The sequence below is a fragment of the Cydia splendana genome, unplaced genomic scaffold (genome assembly GCF_910591565.1).
Source record: "Cydia splendana unplaced genomic scaffold, ilCydSple1.2 scaffold_81_ctg1, whole genome shotgun sequence".
NCBI classification, from domain to species: Eukaryota; Metazoa; Arthropoda; class Insecta; order Lepidoptera; family Tortricidae; genus Cydia; species Cydia splendana.
This window is the reverse complement of record NW_026946907.1, coordinates 24,407-48,651: the sequence shown is the minus strand read 5'-3', so window position 1 is coordinate 48,651 and position 24,245 is coordinate 24,407. Positions and strand designations below refer to the sequence as shown.

At 36.3% G+C, this 24,245-nt stretch overlaps 1 long non-coding RNA gene across 1 annotated transcript; it reads right to left on the bottom strand.

Annotated features, from left to right (window-relative positions):
- Positions 1 to 22,393: 22,393 nt before the first annotated feature.
- Positions 22,394 to 22,870, bottom strand: LOC134805929 (uncharacterized). The gene is made up of 2 exons (XR_010146433.1): positions 22,682 to 22,870; positions 22,394 to 22,571 (listed from the first exon to the last, which is right to left on the bottom strand). It is a non-coding gene; the product is annotated as an uncharacterized LOC134805929 (long non-coding RNA).
- Between the last annotated feature and the right edge of the window lie 1,375 nt (positions 22,871 to 24,245).

Here is a 24,245-nt window from a genome sequence, read left to right as displayed (position 1 = left end):
AAGCCTCGATGAAGCTAAATTACTAGAACACGTAGTTATAATTATTTTCCCTTCTTGTATGGAAATACAACACCTTTATGACATATCGGATATTAAACGTATTAATAGTATGAATCAGAGTTGGGCACTTATAATTGCAATCTGTGATTAAACTAAAATAAAGCTCAGTCAAATGATTTCATAAGGAATAAAGGAAGTAGCGGTCGTAAAACGAACCTTATTCTAACTTCAACTAAAACGTTAGTTTGAATAACCATGATAACCATCTGCTCGAATAATTAAAATACTTCCAAAACCATGTCGATGATAAATTCATAAGTGTGTCATGTCGAATCCAAGCTAATTGATAAACTCATGATAAATTGACAAAAAAAAAAATAAGTTGCCGTTATTAAAACTAACGTTACCATTCTCATTTTATTTAATTTAACTAATTTTGCCCAACTCTGGTATGAAATTGTTTTAGTTTTAAGTATTAAACATCGTTTTAAATAACAAAATGTATAAATGTAACTTTCCGATTGTCCTACCTACCAAATAGTAAAATAAATTGATGACTACTTATCCGATAATACTAAAATAGATATTGATGTTAAACCTATTTACCAATCTTCAACTTACCTACCCTCTATATAATTTCACACAATACTGATTTTGTTTGGAAGACTGGTAAATATAATTTATAGTAGTATGTAGTAATAGTAGGTATGGCTCATAATTTCAAATTTCTTTTTCTTTCTGCGGTTATTATGTATGTTAACATTATGTATTACCTACTCATTAATGAACCTCCAGGTCTGTTTCTTAAGTATGTTAAGTACACTACATTGTACTAAAAATCCATTTGCATTATGTGACTGTTTGTGTTCTAAATAAATTAAAAAAAAAAAAAAAAAAAAAAAAAACATACATCTATATTAAATCTCCATGTTATGGAGCGTATGTCGTTTGTTGAATACACGAGTAGTAACTCGTTAACGAATGTACTTATGTAATATTTTTCTATTGTTTTACTATTGCACACTCCTCAAGATACGTAACTCGTAACTTTGTGCGCTGAGCATTAAGTATTTTTTGTGTCAATTTACACATACTAGATATCGTGAACTTGCATCTCAATGGATTCAATTTAATAACCTGTCACCTTTTGTTTAGACTGTATGACTGTATGTCATCAAGTCTTAATGTAATCAGTTTTTTTTATCATAACAACCTTGTAAGGGCCAGTAATTTTGGCACGAGTACTTAATCAATGTATGTGTGTTACCATGATGATCATGGAGAAATGCGAGGTCGATGGGACATCGATATGCTTAACTATTTGATATAATATTTGATTGCGAGCTACGCATACTTTAAACATTTAGAAACTCATTTACCCCTTTATTTATAGGATGTGAATATTTTGAATGACGTTAAGTCTTGCAAACCACTAATAATCTCCTGTGTTTTATCTGACAGGACAGTATCGTTTGCTACATTTTTATTATTTTTGTTTTTCTGTAATAGTAGTAAATTCAAATCATACTTAGGTACCTAAATGAAAAACAAAGGACCTTAATTGGAATAATAGTGTATTCTGTGGATATCTTTGAAGTTGCGTGTAGTACTGTAAAGTTGTAACTTATTGTGTAGTACTGTAAAGTTGTAACTTATGTAGAGTCATATGTAGAGTCATATGTAGAGTCATATGTAGAGTCATATGTAGAGTCATATGTAGAGTCGTATGTAGAGTCGTATGTAGAGTCGTATGTAGAGTCGTATGTAGAGTCGTATGTAGAGTCGTATGTAGAGTCGTATGTAGAGTCGTATGTAGAGTCGTATGTAGAGTCGTATGTAGAGTCGTATGTAGAGTCGTATGTAGAGTCGTATGTAGAGTCGTATGTAGAGTCGTATGTAGAGTCGTATGTAGAGTCGTATGTAGAGTCGTATGTAGAGTCGTATGTAGAGTCGTATGTAGAGTCGTATGTAGAGTCGTATGTAGAGTCGTATGTAGAGTCGTATGTAGAGTCGTATGTAGAGTCGTATGTAGAGTCGTATGTAGAGTCGTATGTAGAGTCGTATGTAGAGTCGTATGTAGAGTCGTATGTAGAGTCGTATGTAGAGTCGTATGTAGAGTCGTATGTAGAGTCGTATGTAGAGTCGTATGTAGAGTCGTATGTAGAGTCGTATGTAGAGTCGTATGTAGAGTCGTATGTAGAGTCGTATGTAGAGTCGTATGTAGAGTCGTATGTAGAGTCGTATGTAGAGTCGTATGTAGAGTCGTATGTAGAGTCGTATGTAGAGTCGTATGTAGAGTCGTATGTAGAGTCGTATGTAGAGTCGTATGTAGAGTCGTATGTAGAGTCGTATGTAGAGTCGTATGTAGAGTCGTATGTAGAGTCGTATGTAGAGTCGTATGTAGAGTCGTATGTAGAGTCGTATGTAGAGTCGTATGTAGAGTCGTATGTAGAGTCGTATGTAGAGTCGTATGTAGAGTCGTAGTCGCACGTGGATGGACGTGTGAGACTTTAATGCGCGTGGATGAACGTGCGAGACTTTAATGCGCGTGGATGAACGTGCGAGACTTGACGCGCGTGGATGAACGTGTGAGACTTGACGCGCGTGGATGAATGCGCTACACTTTTATTCCAACTTTCATAAATATACATATTTACAACAATTTAAAATAATTAGTCAACCATATATCAGTATAATTTAATCATAAAAACATAATAAACAGTAATAATAAGCAAAGAAAAATTAATAAAATTTCTACACGTCTATTACTAATATGTTGAGTTCTCATCTGAGTGCAGTTTAGATTAAAACGGTATGAAATATCATATTATGTGTGTTATACACGAGTTGCTAAAATCCTAAGATTGTAATCATACTTTTATATTCACAAAAAAAAAAAAAAGAGACGAAGGAAATAGATAACGACACTTGATTAATAAAGGAAACAACGATTATCGCTCGTTCGTAAATATAAAATTACATGTAATGGAAATCGATACACGCGTAGATTAATGATACCTGTTTTCTTGATGTTCAACTTGAACTTGGCTGGGCGCGTGAGCCATAGAGATTAGACATTCATAATGTAAAATATATATAAAACCAATGGTTATTACTGAGGAATATACGGTAAATTCTTTGCAAAAGAAATAAATGTTGTTATGTTTAATTCATAAGTAAAGCTTTTAAATTTACACGGGAACTCATTTCTTCCATTATTTAAACCACCATAGTACAACATCATTATGAACTTTTATATATCAAATAATAATTGATAAGGTGCTTCGCTTTTAATATACTGTCAAACTGTTCAATATTACTTGACAATTAAACATGATTATTATGCATATGTGAATTTACATATTTTTATATGTATTCTAATACCGTGTTCGATAATCGATAATTCATAAGAAAGTCCCATTTATTTGAATGTCAATTTCAATACAAGTTATAAAGTTACAAAAATTAAATATATAGTTTTTATTTAATGAGGCTTCAGCAAACGGTTCTTAATTTGTCTCACATTAATTATGTACGAATATCTCGATATAGTAAAATAGTATTGTAAATAAGTCTTATTTTCGTAAAACCAGAATAATTTTAATAATAAACATACTCCAAGCATACATACATAATTACAAGCATTAATTGTCGAATCTGATTTAATTAGTATTATCATTAATTCTTTAGATATGTCCGAATAAGGAATTAGGATAACAAATGCACCGTAATACCTATTAGACTTTAGTTTCTGAAAAATAAAAAATAAACACGACTATAGCTGGAAAATAAATATTTGGTATTCAAACTCAACTACAATAATAAACTTGTTGGTTCAGATAAAACCTGTTGAAAAAAAAAACAAACATAGTATTTCTTAGTCACTTTGTAACATGAATATTATTCGATCTAGATTCGCTAAGAGTATTGTTATAATGACCAAATACTTTTAAAAATAAATCGCAATGTAGATGTTCATCATTCATGTGGAATAATTAATTAACTAGTTTATGTCTGATGTTTAAATCCATTTTACGTGATGAGGAATTTGTTCTTGTAATGAAGTTATGAACTTGTGTAATAAAATTATTCATTCGTTCATTCAAATTTATAAAACCTAACGGTTACTTAGTTTATGTTCTTATACCTACTTGATGGATCTTTAATGGCTATATTTATGACCTAAGGCGTGTAATGAGGATTAGTCGGTCGCATTCATATTAAAATATAAAACTTTGACTGTTGATAATAGCAGGTTAATAGAACTACCTCTACAATAAGATATCATAATAAAAAAAAAAATCGTTGGCAACAGGTAACGTTCGAAGTAATATCAAAAGTTTGTGTTAATTTAAATCAACATATTATATCATCAGATAATCAGTAGCCCAAACAAAAAAATACATAATCTGTCACTTTTATGATTGCATTCATGTCAACTACGAGCTGGGCCCGAAGATATAAAATCAGAACCATGCATTCTTTATAGAGATGTGACACTTGTGTCCTATTTTCATTATTAAACCTTATTGCGCAATACATGATATAGTGAATTGTGGACTATTTTATTTACAAATATTATAATAATAAATACAAATTAGGTACAATTTGGTAGCCATGTCGTTTATGTACTAAAATAATTGAAACGTGAAACAATAAATTCATAACATGCTTAAATCGATATAACTATAAAGATTAATGATTAAATAAATCAATGAAATAAAACCACGAGTATTCAATAATAATTTAAAAAAGGAAGTTTTAATTTCATATATCTAAAGAAAGTCTTGAAAGTTTCAGAACGACCCAGGAGCGTCCAGGTGAAAGGGCCAGGGTTTGGTATTCCATTACCACCCAGGAGTGCCCAGGTGAGAGGGTCGGGGTGTGGAATCACTTCCGACCCAGGAGTGCCTAGGTGAGATGGCCAGGGTGATGACATTCCTGTTCCTTAGCAGAACTAAGGTGCTTCTACGCAGAAGTACGATCGTTGACTACACCGCAGAGTCTTCGAATGCTGGCATCATGGCACGCGAAGCTGCGGCTAGTAGCGGCACGAGATCCGGTGCCCCGTGTTGCGCAGCATCAGCGTGGTTGGCGGCATCTTCATCGAGGACAGCTTCAGATGTGTCGACGGCACTATCGCAGTGGGCAGAGCTTGCGTGATCGGTGGCACCATTGCAGTTAATGAGAACGTGGCGTCGGTTAGGCAGACGGCGCAACCCGCAGTGACGCAACTATCTTCTGTTGGGGAAGTGATCCATGTATAGCGGTTTGAATATTTACGTGCGAAAGTGAATGGTGTTGTGTACGTATATTATATTATATTTCTTGATCATAATTATTGAAATTTAACAAGTGTTAAAGAAAACTTAATAATGCTAGATTGCGTAATCTTACTATTACATAATGAAACATAGTGTACCGTCTATTACGCTTATCGTATGAATTTGCTATTGTTTAATATTTTGTTATATTTCTGCAGGCCGAACTAATTAAATTTATTCGTTTCTATGATGACATATAGTTTCTATAACCTTGATAACAGACTTGTGAAAATTCTTCGAAAACCATAATTTGAACGATTAATAATATTATGTTCTGGTATCGGCCACCTATTTCCTAATTATCATTAATTATCATATTATTAATGCCTAATAATTAACAATAATACACATTATAATTATAATCTTATTAATAGTATATATCGTGCAATCATGAGTGCACATGAGTATTACGTGTTTGTAATTTTATTTTCTCTTGTTACTTATTATTATTTAATATGCATATTATGTGCATAAATATCATTCACATAGTAATATTGGATCAGTGAATCTTGGTTTGTTTTAATGTATACATTTTGATTCATTATTTTCATAAATTTGTCTTTATTTTTATCATTATTTTTAACTATTTTATATTAAGGTTTGGCGAAGGGTCTCGCCTCGAACAGGATGGCCGAGCTGTAAGGATCATTATTTATTAATAGCTTATATTTTGATCATTCTTACTTTTGTTTATGAATAATTTATAAAAGAGTATCAATTGACTCATACGTGTCACTGGTTCCCGCCATGTTGAATTGTAATAAAAAGGGGGTATACCAGTGACAAGTGGCCGGTTCGAGTACGGACAAGTTAGAGTGAAGACGTCTTGAATATTTGATTGTAAATTGGTTGTTATTATGTTTATAACAAATGAATAAAGTTAAAATATTGGTACAAGTATTAGTTTTCATCATCGACCCGGTAATAACCCAACAGGTGGCAGGATCGTGTTCCAAACTCGGAGGTTTTACGTCGAACGGGTATACCAGGTATGGAGTGTCTGCTCATGAAAGGCCAATTGCGTTGGTGTGGGCACCTTGTGCGTATGGCCCCATCGAGACTGCCTAAAGCAGTGTTTTACTCTGAGCTAGCCTCAGGTAAACGCAACGCTGGCGGGCAGTACCTGCGCTACAAGGATGTTGTAAAACGCCACCTGTCAGCCACCGGCATATCATGCGAGACGTGGGAGGAGCTTGCAACACGGAGATCGGACTGGCGAACTGCTGTCAATACGGGTCTTGATAACTTTGAACGCACTCGGCTTGAAGATCTTGGCGCCAAACGCCAGCTCCGAAAAACTCGGCCCAAGCCCTCCTACAACTACACATACAACTCATCTGGACAGCTCTACTGTGTTTTGTGCTGCCGGACTTTCAAAACCAAATTTGGATTTGCAAGTCACGCTCGCGCCCATGCTCGCAATAGTTAAGTAAACCCCTTTTAATAATAAGTAATACTCATAATAAATAAATAAAAACTTGTCAGGATGTCGCCGTCGACGGATACGTCTGGGAAGGACATCATCATCATCATCATCATCATCAGGTATGTATGCAGGCCGCTTCATCTGTTCCTTGTTCCTTAGTAATTAAATTTAATATTAAATTTGACAAATGAGGTGTCATTCGAATCGTGCCCAATGCTGCAAAAATGGTGCTCTGCCATTTAAATTCGGTTTCTATACGTAACTTGATTAAGAGAATTCTGAGACTATTCGTAGGTATTTCAAGTTTTGTTAGTCGGGGTGCGGGGGGGGGGGGGGGAGGAATGAAAGGAAGGTGCATCTAATCGACTAACGGCCCGATTCGGATTTAGAAATAGACATCTATTAGACATCACCAAGATACGATAACGATATGTTTAAGATCTAACCTGTCAGATTTGACATTTGCGCGTATCTGCAGATACTCTTGAACGATTTCCACGGGATATGACTTAGAGATCAAATTCACATCTAATAGATATCTTACTCTATCTGACGTAAAAGTGACATTTGTTGCCCGAATTGCGCTGCAAAAGAGAACTAGTAGTAAACTATAACGTATCTAGAATGGATCTAGTACGTGTCGTCTCTTGTGAATATCTTGAAGTTCGAATACGGCAGTAATTTGCATGCGGTCGCAGCCGCGCTATTACGTACTTAATTATGTTAGCAAGTTTTAAAATTATATGAAGGCCCCATTTAGACGTATCAAGAACTGGTAGGTATGTGATTTTTGTTTATAGGTAAAATAAACTTTTCCAAAATTATTTCATTTAACAGCAATTGCAAGAGAAAATGTTTGATACGTGGTACGAAAGAGCGCTAGAATTAGAAGCGTTAAAAAAACAAGCGGTTGTTCGATGTACTGTCGATACACAGTCAGTATAATTATTCGTTTAGCACCACTGCATACCATCGCCCACGCTGTTAACTATACATCCTTGTACCTTATTGCCTTTTGTAATAAGGCCCACCCCACCGATGTACAGTTAGAAGTGTAGCTGTTTGTACAAATATGTATGCAGGGGTGCTACGCTAAAAGTGTTTTCTGACTGTACATACATACATTGCTACTGACATACACTGCTTGCCAAACTATAATCCTTCTGGCGACACAACAGCAGAATACTGTTGCGTAGGTACCTAACCAAAATGATTGTTTACTTTTTAAGGTTATTAATCGCGCACATATTGGATTTGGCTTCCGCCTCAACGGGTCAGCTAGTAGTGCTGTATGGTAGTTGTATGCACTAGGAAAGACTGTAAGGTTTTTATGCACGGGTCTTACAATTAGTTGCCTGAAAGTAAATAATTGTTTCATTTTAAATTATTACGTTTATTAGACAGAGTCTAGCTAGTGTGCAACTACGTAACGAAATTTCTGAGCCACTCTCCATACGACGGGCAATAAATAGGTATAAGGTAATTGCATAAATTGTCATATAAGGCGGACGTAGCCAATAACATATCCTAGGTATCCTGAGGCTTCAAAAGATGGCCATTTATTTACCTTCCCTCCGAGAGTAAAGCACTAAATGCAATTACCTATCGCCGGCATGTCCAGCCAGTTGCGGCGATTTTATAGCCTGCGAGTGGACGCATAATTGTGTTAACCTGCTAAATTGATTTTTAAATTACTAGCCCCTGTGCAGTGTAGACTTCGCGAACGCCCTTAGCCCTGAATGTACCTAAGTCAACCGGAGTGAATGCAAGTATCATACGGGTTATTCCGTCTATTTCGCAGTGTTGGGTGGTGTTGGCCGAAACGTTAATGCAATTGAATATTCAAGTATAAACTGAACCGTCAACTGTAACTGTCCGTTACCGTTTACGGTTCAATTTGTACTGGTTATTGGTCAATTGCAATTAACGTTCGGCCAACACTGCTATTTCGTTACTTCGCGAATACGATTTGTCGGAACGTTCAAGTAACTCTGGCTTTTATCACTAGATGAACGGAAGGTCTTTGTAAGTCAAGTTGTTTAAAAATATAACTCAAATAGTCAATCATTCCAAAGTGGGATTTACTCTGGTCGACCTTACATGATATTTGTAATAGAAGTTTCGACCCTAAGTACCTATAGTTAGCTTCTGGTTAACATTTTAAAATAGGGCATAGTTAAAACCGTGGGTGAATGTTGAGCAAGCTTTCGTGAGATGAATGAGATAATTAAAGAGTCGTATGTTTCATAAATTTGACATTATATTTTAGACCGTGGCTCAATATAACCTACAGTTAATATTCGTGCGAGAAATGTCAAAATGTATGGATAGTTCCTACGAATCAAAGCATTTTTGTACTTGTGTGACATATTTTATTAACGTACCTTCGAATGTGTGAGTTTGGCGACATTGGTTTTGATACCAAAAAGCAGTCATTTCACATGCACTAGTTTATTAATTCGTGATACGTACACACGTCGACGAGTTCGCGCTTTAGTTTAGTGTCAGTGCAGGAAGGTTGCCCCTCGTTAGCGCCTTCATGGACCAGAAAAAGCTCTTCCGGGCGTCCTTCGTCGGCATTAACATTTTAATCATCGTAATTTAATTAATATTTTCAATATAAATACTCAATGGGTTTGATACCTGAATAAATTTATTCTTATTAAAATCAAAGAGAATAGATAGTATTAGGGGTCCTATCATAGTAAATTTTGTAGTCACAGTAAATTTACTACCATCTATCGACACACGACTAAAACTCAAAATGAAAACGTATAAAGTTATCAAAAAAATGTATATTTATGGATAAATGATTTTATTATTTTTATATCATTTTGACCCATGTTCATTCACTGATATCTATGTGTTAAAATTGTTAAATATGAAACGGTGTCGTCACCCCATCTAGCCGAGCATAGGCCAAAGGTGTGTGTGCCATCTATCCGAGAATGATTTTTTCTTGATTTCCGAGGCACGGATTTTCCTTAGACTTTATTCATCTTATACGAAGTTACATGTCTTTGTTTAAATCCAACAGTCTCCTAGCCACAGTAGCAGACAAGATAGATGGCGCTTTCTGGAAGTACTGGAGTAGCCTAAATGCTTATAATAGTTAGAGCACATAAAATAGATAGATTATAATATCCGACTGAACATCTAGCGACCTTCATCAAAGAGGAGTTTTGGCCGAAGCGTGTCAAGTTTCGGTGGTTCCGCGGCCGGCTCTCAGACACTGCGGGGTTGCGTAATGCATCGCAACCATAATGTGATTTGTAGTGTTTAGTTTTATATATTTTTATAATATGTATGCTAGTTTTAAGGTATTTATGTATGGGCCACTTTTCGATCGGTATGATAAAGCTATGGTGGTGATATGATCCCAAATGGTGGGAAAATGCCGATGACAGGGTCGAGTGGAGAAAACGAGGGGGGGCTATTGCCCAGCAGTGGGACACCAAAATAGGCTAGGAAAAAAAAAATAAAGCTAAAGGGTAAATTTTTTACTAGTGTAGCGGGTTCGATTCCCGGTTCAACCATGTAATTATTTAAAAATATATGAATGCAGTTTAAATTGTTTTTTTAATTAAAATAATGTCTTCTTTCAGTAAAATGTTCCACCTACAGTATTCAAGGTACTTTCCCTCCATGTGGCATAGCCGTGGGACGCCCTGTATACGGAACGTAACTTACTTAGGGCTATTTTAGACGATGCGAGAACTCAATAACAAAGCATATTCCGTGAGACACAGACATATTAAATATACCGAGGAGTGTTATCAGGAGCTTGCGTTTACGGTGACAGACAGTTTGCGCCGGTCCGTGTCCGATGATTAAGATGCGAGAACTCGCATGCGTGTTTTATTACATTGCGGGTTTTGATCGGTCTGTTGAAATGGACGTAACCAACAGTTCGCAATGTAACTAAAATCGCATTCGAGTTCGCGCGCTGTCTAAATCAGCCCTTATTTGATAATGTAGTTCCATAAAATTTTGGAGTCATTCTGGCGAAATCTCTTAGATTATGACTGCATTGGAATTATAAAATTTATCACTGTTTATGATATAAGAGTATATACATCCAGTATACGTTTATTTTAGCCGAGCCAACAAGCAGAACTTGATCCAGTGTACGTTATAATTTGTCAATTTTTAATATAAAATTTGATTCAATGTAGAATTATAATGTTACCTAATGAGGAGGCACACTGAACGGTTAGGACAGATGTCGCCACTGCAACCGGACATTGTTTACGTTTTGTTGTCAAGTGTCAAGTGCGTTTGTTTTAGTAATACTTGTGATTATTAAAGTAAAATGTATTCATTTGTGTTAGTTAGTTATTACTGTACGGGAACTGGAAATCGAGCTTCAAAGGAGAAATGCTACAGTTGGTGGAAAAAAGTCTGATTTGATACAAAGATAATCACTTAATATAATTATTTGAGGTTATCTTGTATATTTTCAATGCTCAATACTCAATCTTGTATATTTAACCGTTTATTCAAATTTTCGAAGGCTCACGTGCACTTTTTAACCGACTTCAATTTCATAGAAGGAGAAGGTTCTGTATTCGGTTGACGCTATGTTTTTTTTTTATTCCTTTTATATTACATCAACACAGCTTTAGCGTATACCTGGATGTACAAGAAGGCATTTCATTTACGCCGCCCTACGACACTATCATATAGGTTCCTACCTACACAAAGTCTTAATGCATCTGGAGTACAGCATGTGTGACCAAATAAGCCATGCCCTAAATTATGTAGGTACTACTTCATTAAAACTTAGTTTACATGTGTATTTACTCTTTCCAAAATATTTATCTCCCTAAAATGCAGCGTATACAACCAGTCTTTGTCATTTGCCTTAGTTGAAAGCTTTTTCTCATCGATTTATGCATATCGGGTTCTCGGGAAAAAAGTGAGATCCTAAATTTCCACAATTGGTCGCACGACATTGAAGTATGTGTTTTGGAGAAAAAGGAGAATGTTTACAAATTCTTTGAAAAAATGTATGTGTTTTGACAGTGACAGCAGTTCAATAACATTTTAAACTTTCGCGTTTTGTACACATATTTAATTACACGAATTACACAAGTTGGTCTACCGCGATATATTTTCATTATTTTTATTTTTACCTTAAATTCCGACGTCTTCTCCACCGAGCGACATTATTATCCGCGGATCATGAAGGAGGTGATTGATATCAAAAAACACCCTAAAAGTTTAAATAGAGAGGACGGGTACAAATTACATGTTGTCTACTTGGGGACCAGTGTTTCAAATGTTGAAACTAGCGGATATATCTTCGGACCCGTGTACGGATAATGTGAGTGTTGCATGGACAATAAACATTAAATTTTAATGGGTAGCTGCAATCTCTTTGTCTACCCTGAACATTATTATAAACTAATTTCGGGTAGTTCAGTGTTCATCATGATGATAATGATGACATTTGCTGGGACGTCAGTCTTTCCGAGACCACAGCTGGTGCAACTCAGCTGAAACGTCGGAATATAAGATAAAAATTAAACCGGCCAAGTGCGAGTCGGACTCGCGCACGAAAGGTTCCGTAACTTCCATACCATTTACGCAAAAAACGGCATAAAAATCACGTTAATTGTAAGGGAACCTTTGTTATCTAGTACAAAATCAGTCGAAACTCTGAAAGGGACTCGGAAACAGTGGTAGCGCACCTAGAGACTTTTGTTCAGGACTCTGTAATGTATATCTATAACATATCCAAATCTGAAGATGTTTAACTGAAACCACATTTTCCATACTTTAGGTCTGGGGTCCTTTCTCTCTGTGAAAAAGACAGAAGGACAGACAGACGGACAGCGGAGTCTTAGTAATAGGGTCCCGTTTTTACCCTTTGGGTACGGAACCCTAAAAAACGTTAAACCAAAAAATTTACACTTGCCTTAGTATATTTAGGAGGTACCTATTTGACATTTTGACGAGAAACATTACGGCTTACCACAGATACCTACAGTTCATTTTAATCACTAGGGCACGGACTAGTCTACTAGGACGAGCAATCGCCATATTGAGTAGCGTGACTTTATATTTAGTTCCCAAAAGTACAGCAGATGTCTCTAGTAGTGTCAAATGTTGCAAATGGTTGCAATAAGTGTGATTCTGTATTAATGTCATCTGACGGGTTTGAATGACAACTATCGTCATGCTCTCGTCTTGCCTCAATGTTGATAATAGATTTCGTGAGATGGCGCTTCGACCATACCCGTACTTGCCCGTACTGAGGGCCTACCGCGAACCACGTTCGACGTGTTGCCCCTCTGTCGCACTTGTAAATTTGTACGTAAGTGCGACAGGGAGGCAACACGTCGAACGTGGTTCGCAGTAGGCCCTCTGAATGCGTTTCGTTTGACGCATATTTTTTGAAGCTGTTTGATATTAAAAAAATATATAAATATATTCATACGGATAATAGCATTAGCGATGTCTTATTAATTTTAATAACTGTAATACATTTTTCTTTCACATAATATTAATGTTACCGACGCGCGGTAACACGATACATTACATTTAAGTATTTTTACCTATTTGTAATATATAGATGGTCAAGCAAATCTTGTCAGTAGAAAAAGGCACGAAATTCAAATTTTCTATGAGACGATATCCCTTCGCGCCTACATTTTTCAAATCTGTCGCCTTTTTCTACTGACAAGATCTGCTTGACCAAGTATATTTGATAATTTTTCGCAAATTAAAGTTCTATTTTTCTACTGACATAATTATTTATTTACACTGGGTACCATGACAACCTCAAATATTATACTCGTAACATAATTATATTAATTATGTAATAAAAAGGTAAGTAATGCTGGATATAGTAACAGTTAACTACCTACAAAAAAGTGATAGATATCTTCGAAAAGTCGAATAGAGTTGGACCAAGGAAAGTTTGCAGCGATTTTGATAGCCCATGCAGTGCAAGTGTTATTTACACGTCATAATTTCATAGAAGTTTGACATTTAAAGGCCTTTGCACACCGGCTTGCGTGTGCGTGACTTGCAAGGCCCCAACGTTGTCTGTTCACTTTGACGGCGCAGCAACTAGTATCTCTTCTCTCTCCTCGCTCTTTTAACAATGCCATTTGTCAAAAAAGGACAACCATACTGTTGACAAGATGAACTACTCAGAATCACGAGTTCTTTCTATCCTAATAGGAGAAAAAAAGTGTCCCAAGGTTTTTTTCCCATTCCGTTACCATTTTTTCATAGACTTTGTATGGCGGTTTCGGAATGGAAAGATCGAAAAATGTATGGAAATCTTTGGACACTTTTTTCTCCTATTAGGATCAAAAGAGCACATGATTCTGAGTAGAAATAACACAAAAAATCCCAATTTTGAAAAAAAAGTGTAGGGGACAACTTTAAATAAAATGGCCCATGTGTGCTCTTTTAGGGATGTGAAAAGTCGATTTTAATCATGTTATATATCGATAAACGCTACACAGTGGAACGAAATAGCTATTAATTGAAGCTTCAATATCTTCGTTAAACATAAACATAATTAAAATGCTAATGGATACTGAATATATTAGAAGACAAACAATAAGAATATAAAACTAAAACTAACTACAATTAAAATAACTAAAACTAAAAATTAAAAATACCTATCAAAATTTGGTGCCCTCGGGAGGGTGCCCAACACGCAGGCAGCGTTCCCGCGCTGGATTGCAATTGAAATTCTCTGCGCGAGAAAGCTGCCCGCGCGGGGGTCGCCCGTTGCCTCCCTCAACTAAAACTAACTACAATTAAAATAACTAAAACTAAAAATTAAAAATACCTATCAAAATTTGGTGCCCTCGGGAGGGTGCCCAACACGCAGGCAGCGTTCCCGCGCTGGATTGCAATTGAAATTCTCTGCGCGAGAAAGCTGCCCGCGCGGGGGTCGCCCGTTGCCTCCCTGTGGAGCATCTGTGCGCCTCTGCCCCACGAACCAAGCGTCTCGACGCCAAACGCGACGAAGTCGTATTGGGCGCCGAGACAGCTGTACTTGGCTACCTTTTGACGCTCCCGAGTGTCCCCCGCCGCGCCAGCACGCCTGCTGGTCGATGGGACGTAGGACGCCGCTAGCGTGTCAGCGCAATATATTAGAATATAATAAAATAATTCAATTATTGCGGAACACATATTTTAGTAGGTATTTATGTATCTTAATTAAATATCTGAACTTTCCCTTCGTTCCCTGCTGGGGCGTGACGATAAAATTGTGATCTGATAACCGCAATAAAGAATAAAAGCGTTTTTATTCATTTTAGGTATCGTTAAACCTTTGAAGTAAAATTAAAATTGCAAGAAATGTCGATAGTTTATCGTTATGACTTTATCGACATGGCTACAGCAAGGTGGAGTTACATTGTTAATCGTACACTAAACAAAAGTGGTTACAGTGACAGCTCGCTTAGACGTAATCTTTAAGTATATTATATCTATGGTGACGTGCACGTGCGCGTACGCCGCGCACACGCACACGTCATGCAAGCGGTGTGCCGTCTCTCATAAGGATCTGTATACTACAACGCCGAACGCGCACGTGCTCGTCACGCACACGCAGCCGCACAGTGAGGGATTTTCGATCAGTTTTGACCACCTTCGTTTTATATTTTTATTATATGCTTTATAATATTTTACATCCCACTGTAAAACTCCCGTGTGATTATCTTGCTTAGTTTACGTAAAATATTTTTTTTTGTAGATGAGGTCAATGACCTTAAGAAATCATGTTTATCGGTTTATTTCCTAAAGTATTGTCAATGTGGCCGCAAGTTTTATTACTGAGTTTAAGTGAAAGATACTCAATAATTGTACAAAATATCAGCATCTTAATAGTGCCTTTGAATTAAAAGTTATAAGATGCTAAAGTTTTTTAACATTTTTTTTATTTCTCATATATTTTCCAATATTAGCCTTTTATTTTTTATAGAGTGTAATTAAAATAAGGTAAACTATCATCATACATCATCATCATATCAGCCTTTTATCGCCCACTGCTGAGCATAGGCCTCTCTTCGAGTACGCCACTTATCCCGGTCCCGAGCCAATCTCATCCAGAAGTGACCCGCAGTCTTCCGGATGTCATCCACCCAACGAGCCAACGGACGCCAGGCACTCCTTTCGTCTGTAAGCGGCCACTAGGGATTGCAATCCGGTCCGGCGGATCCGGTAATCCGGCCGGATCCGGCACATTTTTCAAGATACCGGATCCGGCAAAATTCACCGGATCCGGTCTCGGATCCGGTAAAGTGAATCAAAGCGCTAAAATATAAAATAACAGCTTAAAACACTGCTAAAATTTAAAAGTTCTCGCCAATATTCGAATTTTCTCGCTCGCAAACAGCAACACAACAACTTGTTTGTTAGTTGACGCTAGTCTTCTAGCCGACGAAATATGTGTCGTCGTCGTAGCGTTGAGATTTCCGTGCATCGTAAGTACTGGATTGGTTTATATTCAATTCATTGTGTTGTTACATTATAATATTTATAATTTAATGTACCTACATGTTCTTTCGTTTTATTTTGTACAAACCATTATAGCCCAGGTTTTTGTACCAAAATTAAATGTTTCGTGTGAATAAATGTTTTGATGTATACTTGTATAGGTATGCACGTTCATTGATTTTGTTTGCTCAAACTAAAATGGTTTAATTGAAAGCACCTTTTTGTGGAAAATGTGGGTTGGGCTATAGATATTTTAAGAGAAAAAGAAGATTTCATTTGTGGGACTGATTATTGTAACAAGACTTAAATAAATAAATAATAAATAAAGAAATATTATAAGACATTCTTACACAGATTGACTAAGTCCCACAGTAAGCTCAAGAAGGCTTGTGTTGTGGGTACTCAGACAACGATATATATAATATATAAATACTAAAATAATACATAATATTTAAATACATAGAAAACAGCCAAGACTCAGGAACAAATATCTGTGTTATCAGGTCATCACACAAATAAATGCCCTTACTGGGATTCGAACCCAGGACCATCGGCTTCAAAACGACAAAACTTAGTGGTTAGTGGTTAAGACTTAGGCCCACTTGCACCATCCTACTAACCCGGGGTTAAGCGATTAAACCGTTAACTTAGTGTCAAATTGTACTGGTAACCATGGTAACTCCAGGTTTAACCGGTTAACCCCGGATCAGTGGAATGGTGCAAGTGGGCCTTAGTGGTAAAGTAATAAAAACGTTGATTTTTGAAACTTAAAACAGCCGTTTTATTAATCCATTAAAAATATCCTTAACTTCGCATAATATAACGCTAAAAAATATAATAAAATACGTGACTTGATGAATTTTTTATCCGCAATACCAATCCGGCCGGATCCGGCCGGTTCCGCCGGATTGAGGCCAAAATCCGGCCGGATCCGGCCGGATTCAACACCAGACCGGATTGCAATCCCTAGCGGCCACCATTCCGTTAACATTTTGGCGCACCTGTCATCACTCTGCCTGGCAACATGTCCCGCCCAGCTCCACTTGAGTTTGGTAATGACGTATCCGACTATAATTCCTAAACTAAAATAGACTATAAACTATAATTCCTCAAAATTTCAAAAGCTAATCTTGCGGGATTTAGGATTTATAACATTTCTAAGTTTTTTTCCGATTTCTATGGAAATAGGGTTGTCAAGTTTGAAGTTAAGAAATAATACTTCAATAGGTATAGTTTTTGACAAAGAAAATTTTGAATTTAACTCTTTATTGAGAATTGTCATAATTCATCATCATTATCATCATCATCCGAATGAATAAGAATTTCTTCTTCTATCTTGCTGCTTTTGACAAAACCATGACATGTTTCGACAGCAATTTGTGTAACGTTCTTCACAGTCGTGTGTGAACTTGATAACAATTTTTTAGAGTTGCGTACCTCAAAAGGAAAAAACGGAACCCTTATAGGATCACTCGTGTGTCTGGCTGTCCGTCTGTCACAGCCTATTTTCTTCGAAACTACTGAACCAATTAAGTTGAAATTTGGTACACATATGTAAGTCTGTCACCCGAAGACGGACATGTAACGTAAATAAATTAATTTTTAACATAGGGGGCACTTTTGGGGGGTAAATGAGACGATTAAAAAAATGACCATTCCCCCCGCCCTTTAGATCCGAAACTACTGGGTCTAAAGTTTTGAAAAATAAAATACACAAAATAGGTCTTTAGTCTTTACCTATAGATGGCAGGAAAACCTATTAGAAATATGCAGTCAGGCGTAAGTCGGACTTAATTACTTAGTTTTTGATCTGACCCCTACGGGTTTTTAAAGACATTTCACTTACGTTTCACATCAAAAAATACATATACGAGGGACGCCTTCCCAACACCACATCATATTCTTCATCAGAGATATGTCACAGTGGCCTGATATGGCCGTTCGTTCTACTATAGAGTTAATGCTTTTCAGGCAAGCGTAACAACAAAATACTCTACACTCAAACAACAACGAAAACACACTAAACAATCTAAATACTTGATGTACCAAATAAATGCTTAATTATTACAACAATAAATATTTTATTGTGTTACTACGGTTTTCAGATACGGCCGCTTGTGTTTCATTTGGATTTACAGACATTTTAACTATGTAGGTACACCACCGGAGATAAAGGTGACAGCCCTGACCCAAATATTAAAAAATACATATTTCGGCAATCCTGCGTTATTTTCGTTCAATTTTTTTTTCAGTACTGCCTATCGTAGCATAGAACCGTTTTGTTTAGAAATAAAATGCTAAAATTGTAGGATTATCGAGAAAAAAAATTATTTTTCTATATGTAAAAAATATATATATCGCCATTCTGGATCATAGATTAAACTTTTTTTTGATGAATGGAATACCTCAGAACAGCCCTAATAGATCTAAAATAGAATATTTAAAAAAGATGCACGTAAAATGAGAAATTACATTTCTTAGGTTTCTATGGACATTTCTCGAGTTTTTGATTATCTCCAAAACTATGCATGATAAAATTTTGGACCTTCACTTTGAGCATTAATTTGATGAGGTTAATGCGATGAATTAAAAAATGAAGATAGTCAAAACTGATCGGAAATCCCACACTGTGAGCCGGTGTGCAATTATTGTGTGCCTTAAAATGACACTTGCACTGTATGGGCTATCAAAATCGCTGCAGACTTTTCTCGGTCTGACTCTAGGTAGTCATGTTAAAGAAAATGAATACAATATGTACTTATGTATACAATTCATCACAAATTACAATACCTATTGACATCTTCAAAAAGTGATTTATCCTGTCGGGCCTGATCAAATTGGTCGATTTGATCAGAAATGTAATTGGCGTCAATCTCCAAGTTTAGATTTATGGTGATATTAGAGCCCTCTAAATTGAAAAAATGCCCCAGAACGAAAATACTGGCCTCACAAATTGGTATTCTTGCGTCCGCACCTCATTTTATCGGTAATATCGTTCATTATCGGCGGGTGAATTCGGCGAGCCAAATTGGCGTTTGCGTCCGCACCTCTCGATTCGATCGGGCAATTTAATCAGATTGGCGAAAAATTGTTTAATCTGGATACACCTTTACGTATCAAATATATCTTCGAAAAATCGAATAGGTAGTCATGTTTTCGGACATTTGGGACCGACCATGCACGACCACAGCGCCACCTAGCGAGCGCAACTTTCTATCTTTCTTTCGCGAGATATTCTGTCACAAAACTTTCAAACGAGAAGTAAGTAAACATCGTAATAATTTCAATGAAATCTAATGATGTTACAGTATATTCGACATTTTTGGACGATGGCTGTATTGACAATTACATTAGCATTGTGGTTTTCAGTTAAAATGAACGTGCTTGTGACGGGAACAGGGTTTCGTGCCATAACCCATGAAATTGTCTTCCAGCTCGAGACAATGAATAAGGGCAAAAATTTGGTGTTAGCTGGGCACGTACTGGAGGTGCAAGACATTTGGCAAGGCGCCAGGCCAGGAGCTACATAATCAAAGCCCGAGGTGGTTCGTCAAGCCTCTGTGACGGAGACTGCGTACAAGGCAGCCTTAATTCGTCATGTTACTAGTGTAACATGCGATTGTGTTTATTAAAAAAGTGGCAAATGCAAGCACATTGCAGCACTAATTTACTACATCAATCACCACCACTAAAACCAGCCAGGAACAAAAATGGGGCAAGCCAAGTGTCCCACAATTTACGAACGAAAAGTAATCCAAAGGGAGATACTTCCACGAAATGTATCCTACATCAAAGAAACACAAGTGTGAAGCTTTTCAGTTCGATGTCTCAGATTTAAAGGAAGATTGTGCCTTAAAACGTGTACTTACTGGAAGCTGCTGAAATAAATTGTACAGAAGATATTGAAATTTCCGTTAGCAAAGTTATCCAAAATTTAGTAGAACACACTGATATTAATATTCAAAAAGAAGATTGTGTTACATGTCTTGAAAACTTTAGTATTTTTAGAAAAGAGTTTGATGTGTACCAAAGTGAAGCTAGTCTAGTTATAGAAAAAACATTAAAAAACTTTTATGAAGCTAATGTTGTGTTGGCAGATAAAGAAATTTTTAAATTATGTAGTGACACAATAGAACAATCAATGTGTCAAGAGTGGTACTCGGCGAGGAGACTAAGAAAGCCTTGGTTGTGCACTAGTGTAGACGGTGTTGTTATACATATGCAATGAATGTGTCAGAATGTTAGTAGAAGTCCTGTATCTTGTAAAAACCAACCTATTGTAGATTTTGATAAACAACAATATAATTAGTGTAATATTTGCAGTTTGTGAATGATCAACCAGAACTAAAAAGAAGCAAACCATATTATATTATACCCAAATTCAAGTGCAAGTGTATGACACTGGTATGACTATTATATGTGTGATTTCTTTATATATTCACCAAAAGGTAGTTGTATTGTATAGTAAGAGCAGACAGAGACGAAGACTTTATTAAAGCAGCAATTCTAAAAAGTGAAGAATTTTACTTCGCTCATTATCTACCGCTCTTGTATTCTACAAGAACAAACCAAACTTTGAGTGAGAAAAACCAGCCAAAGCATAGTTTTACAGGTAAAAATATAATCAATACAATGTTAGGTAATTAACTTTTAAAATATGTAATAAAAGGTAAGGTACTACTGATCTCAATAAGTACAGTTAGCATCATTGTCATACAGGCATGAAGCATACTGATTAATTAAGTTTAGTTAAAAATAATAATTTATATGTTTAAATGTTGTTAACTCAAAATGTTTATTACTGTTTTTTTTATATGTAAGTATAGTAAAGTAGCCGAATATTGCAGTATCACACTTTGTTAAAATTAGCAATACACATACCTAGCTGTAAGTAAGGAACTCAACATTTTAATATCTTAGAATCCTAGCATACCTAAATATTAACCTGACCTTATTTGATTGTTTTTGTTTTGTTTTAATGTTTGAATCTTTAGACTATGTTTGATTCTGATGTATGTATTGTCCCTATCGCATAAGCGTTTTGGCATCCTTAGCTGTAAGTTTATGCATGTGACTGAAATAAAGAAATATATGACAAATGGTATGTACAGTTGAGTTCATAAATATGTATAAATTTCTTTACCTTTATCCATTGTAATATGGTGAAAAAATGTACACACATTTATGAACTTGACTGTACATTAGACTTATGAAAATGTTGATCAGTCCAGTGCTTGGTCATATTAAACCCTAACCTGACTGACACATTTTCATAGGTCCACGGGCCCATGTTATAAATATGTGGCGGTCAATGTCTGTGGTTCCTTATGCTCCATGTGCAATAAGGGTCCTTCAGACATGAAAAGTCACATAACATTTACAGGTTTTGTGTGAAATAAAAACAAATTTAAATTAAAAATGTTTTAATAGCTTTTTAAATAATGTAAATATTGTAAAAAATAACTGTTGTTTTATTTGTTTGAAAATATAGGTGGTTGCAGGTTTACCAGTACACAACAAACATGTAATATATCATCAATATGATAAAATAAATTTACAGGTATTTTATGTAGTATCTGATAAATTTTTAAGTGCTGCATTATTCTTTCGGCATGAATTCTGACTCGAGCTATTTTATAAGTTGCATCGGTCTCTTCCCTTGTAAATTCACCTTTATTCTGGAGAAAATGTGGCATAATAATAGCAATTTCTTTTCCACTTTCATCAATTACCTTCTTTATTGCCGGAAATCCCTTATCAGCCAATACAATATCCCCATTTTCTAAGTAGTCGACTAATCCTGACTACCGTTATTTGGGAGACACTTTTTCTTTCACCACTTACTTTTGACTTGAACGAAATGAAGCCTCTTGGAGTAATACTAATAAGCACTTTTTATAGAGTGAGTAGCAATACACACGATTATCAACACTTGATGGTACTTCTATAGGAAACTCTGTACAATCAATAATGACTAGTGTTACTATACTCCGGACGGAAGCATTCTGGCATTGTCTGCTGCACAACATTTTTGTCTGGCCAAAAAACCTAATTTGATGTACCAGCTGCTATTTCTTCAACATACGAGCAGAATATTCTTGACACTGTTTTCCAGCAATTCAAAGTCACTTGTATTAGTTATATTAATAGCATTAACTGCTTCTATTTTTTTCGCGTTTCTTCGTTCCATATAACGTTGAAACCTCGATATTGCCGCATTTTCGTCAATCCGTTTTGTTTTTTACTGCGGGGGAAATATCCTTGGAACATAACTGGGACTGACTTGTTCATCAGCCTTTCTACCACCGATAAAGTGAGCACTGCAAATTGGGTGCCATAGAGATCCATCGGGACTGTAACAAAATAATTCACCGTTAAAACTTCATACGATTATAACATAAATCAAATGATTGCGTATTTAAGGAAGGTAATATGATTTTAGAGGTTAGGTTAGGTGACTTACTTTTTTGTCCTTACGGCAATTATCCATTTATTGCGCTGTTCTTGTTTCCACACTACTTTTGGAAATCTATAAAATTTGCAGTCACTACTTCTGCTAGTGTTTACACGATTAACAATAACACATCTTGCTGTGAAGTGAAGACCATTTTTATCTAAAACATCGAATGTTTACTGCAAAGCAAAGCAACTAACTCACACAATGACACGTGTACAGATGCGCTGTTCACACATAGAAACGCAAATGATGCGGTAGTATACAAATTATTGCGCCATCTATCCGCTCGTATAAGAAAAACTAAGAACTACACCAACTACACCTAACAACTACAACGTCTACAACTCTTCTAGTGGCAGCGACCTCTTGCGGAATACACTACACAACCTACAGCCCGCTGAATGACAAACGCCATCTAAGTTTAATACAAAAATAATGTTTTCTTCCGGGGTACGCTACTCAATATGGCGATTGCTCGTCCTAGTAGACTAGTCCGTGCTAAGGGGATGATGAGGGGGTTTAATCTTGTATGGGGAATCAATAATCGCTGAAGCTATTTAGTTGAAATTTGGTATGTAGATAGGTATTGTTACGGGGAAGGATATAGAATAGATTTCAACCTCAAAGTTTACCCTTACGGGGTGAAGGCAGATTTCAACCCCAAAGTTTACCCTTACGGGGTGAAGGGTTTATATGGGGAATCAGTAAGAAGTACACTGTGTAACAGATGCCCCCAGATACTTATTTCAGGATTTTTAATAGTAAATCACCCCCAACCCTTTAAATTAGGGGATGGAAGATTGTCATAAGCAACTTACAAAAAGAAGTGAAATCCCACCAAAAACATTTTGATGTAAAATGTTGCCCAGACGAAACCATAAGACTCGCACTGTCAAAAAGTTATCAGATCTCTTGCCAAGCTTCTAACTCTACAAGCCCTAACTTCACTAGCTCTACACCTTAGTCAAAGTATGTGGCTCGGCCGTTTCGTTTCTACAAGAACTATTTATGTATAATAAAAAAACCGGGCAAGTGCGAGTCGGACTCGCGCACGAAGGGTTCCGTACCATAATGCAAAAAAAAAAAACAAAAAAAAAAAAGCAAAAAAAAAAACGGTCACCCATCCAAGTACTGACCACTCCCGACGTTGCTTAACTTTGGTCAAAAATCACGTTTGTTGTATGGGAGCCCCATTTAAATCTTTATTTTATTCTGTTTTTAGTATTTGTTGTTATAGCGGCAACAGAAATACATCATCTGTGAAAATTTCAACTGTCTAGCTATCACGGTTCGTGAGATACAGCCTGGTGACAGACGGACGGACGGACGGACGGACGGACAGCGAAGTCTTAGTAATAGGGTCCCGTTTTACCCTTTGGGTACGGAACCCTAAAAAACCGCCCAAGTGCAAGTCGGACTCGCGTTCCAAGGGTTCCGTACATTACACAATTTTTAACAATATGTTTTTTTAGTGAAAAGTGAGTAAAATGTCTTTTAAAAATCCGTAGGGATCGGATCAAAAACTAAGTACTTAAGTCCGACTCACGCCACAGATTATACAATAGTTCTT